We start from the raw sequence: 2,041 nt of genomic DNA on the forward strand, positions 1-2,041 counted from the left end.
GGATCGAACCCGCATCTATTATGTCTCCTGCATTGGCAGGCAGGTCCTTTACATTATTAAAAGCATGGGGGTAGATTTGTGTGTATTCACATGAACAGGTCTCCAGATAAAGTTGCAGAGTGAAAAAGAACAAGGTAGAACTTTATCTGCATGGAAGACTGAGTTAAATGAATATACAAAACAATAGTATAAATTGTTATGATTTCATAGGTAATGGCACGTAAACACAAAGAATAAGGTCTGGAAGCACATTTTCAGAGCTGCTCACAGGGGCAACCCAGAGAGTGTTGAGGGCGGGACAGAAATCAAAGCATGATAAAAAGAGCTGCAGTCCCACTTGTAACATTTTAATTTTGATCATGAAAATACATTTTTGTAAAAAGTAAAAACAATTTTTAAAATAAACCACAAAACTTTTTACTCCAAAATTTTTGAAGAGATAAGTTACAACGAGGGAGATTTCCTTGGTGATCCAGTGGTTAAGACTTCACGTTTCAAGGCAGGGGGTGCGGGTTCTAGCCCTGGCTGGGAAGCTAAGATCCCACTACATGCCTAGGGGTCAAAAATCCAAACAATAAAGCAAATGCAATATTGTAACAAAGTCAATAAAGACTCAAAAAAAAAAAAGATAAATTACCATTATTAATAAGATGAGATACCCACATTATACTTTTAAGTGAACAAAATAAATTTTAGGTCAGTATGTCCAGTACAACTTCATTTGGGTAAAAAGAAAAAGAAAACATGTTGTGTACATACATGGAAAATACAGGGAAAGGGAAAGACCCCTGAAAACTGATTGTGATTACTTTGTGAGGAAGGGGAGAAACATGTTTCTGCATGGTTTCAGTGTTTGTAATGAGTGTACATTCTTCTCACAATTAAAAGTCTAATTTAAAAAGTTAATCAGGGTTGGCCTACATGATTATGAAACATCCTAAATTTCACACCTTAACCATGGCCTATTTCCAATCTCACTTTTGTTTAGAAGGTGGAAACATTTTTATCTAAGAGATTGGCTTAAAGTTCACACATTAAGTCAACAGAGGACAGCCTCCTTTCACGCAATTACTCTTGTCTAGGGTTAAGGAAAATGTCCCAAAAGGGACACATTGTGTTTTATTATCATCATTGGTTTGTGATTCTTGGGGCAAAGGATGTTGAACTAAATAATCTGGACCAAATTTTAGGCAAGAATTTGTTGATTCAAACCAAATTATGTATAAGAACTGGAAGAGACTGTACTCATTGTTCAATGACATTTTTTATTAACAGAAGGATAAGTGTATAAATGGATGCTGTTACCATTCCACACCTTTGTGCACAAAAAGAAAAAGATTTTACAAAAAGTGTCTGCTTTGATGGTATCAACAAACATGGTAGGAAGAGCTCCTTCCTTCAATCACTTCCTGTCTGTCACTTTTCTTTCTAGGCGTCAGGTTTAAATTTGGAACATGCAAGAAGCAGTGAATTTATCTCAAGCTAAGGATGAAAAAAGGGAAGAATGAAGCCAGACTACCCATCACAAAACAAAGTTTAATTTCATATACAAGGTAATATAACTTCTCCTAATGATAAAAGCTATTATGCTATAAGGGGAGGTAATTTACACAATGACAATGAAAGCCATAAACAATATGGCTCTGGTGGCATATGAATTATTAGACTGTGATTTGAAGATGGATTTGAGACTTCCCTGGTGGCTCAGATGGTAAAGCATCTGCCTACAATGCAGAAGACCTGGGTTCGATCCCTGGGTGGGGAAGAGGATTCCTCTGGAGAAGGAAATGGCAACTCACTCCAGTACTCTTGATGGAAAATCCCATGGGAGGAGCCTGGTAGGCTACAGTCCATGGGGTCCCAAAGAGTCGGACACGACTGAGCAACTTGACTTCACTTTGGGAATAACTGACACTGAAAGGCTATAAAATAAAAATGATGAAAAGCGATGAATTCCAAAATCAGGATAAGTCAAAGCGAAATGCCAAGAGCAAAATTAATGTAAGAACCTCCAGAGAGAAAGATGAAAAATGAAACAATA

General features: G+C 36.9%; 1 non-coding gene across 1 annotated transcript; it reads left to right on the forward strand.

Moving 5' to 3' along the window:
• Nucleotides 1-1,693: 1,693 nt before the first annotated feature.
• On the forward strand, nucleotides 1,694-1,765 carry TRNAC-ACA (transfer RNA cysteine (anticodon ACA)). Its single transcript has one exon. It is a non-coding gene; the product is annotated as a tRNA-Cys (tRNA).
• The last annotated feature ends 276 nt before the right edge of the window (nucleotides 1,766-2,041 follow it).

The sequence above is a fragment of the Bubalus kerabau genome, chromosome 20 (assembly GCF_029407905.1).
Source record: "Bubalus kerabau isolate K-KA32 ecotype Philippines breed swamp buffalo chromosome 20, PCC_UOA_SB_1v2, whole genome shotgun sequence".
Lineage (NCBI taxonomy): Eukaryota > Metazoa > Chordata > Mammalia > Artiodactyla > Bovidae > Bubalus > Bubalus kerabau.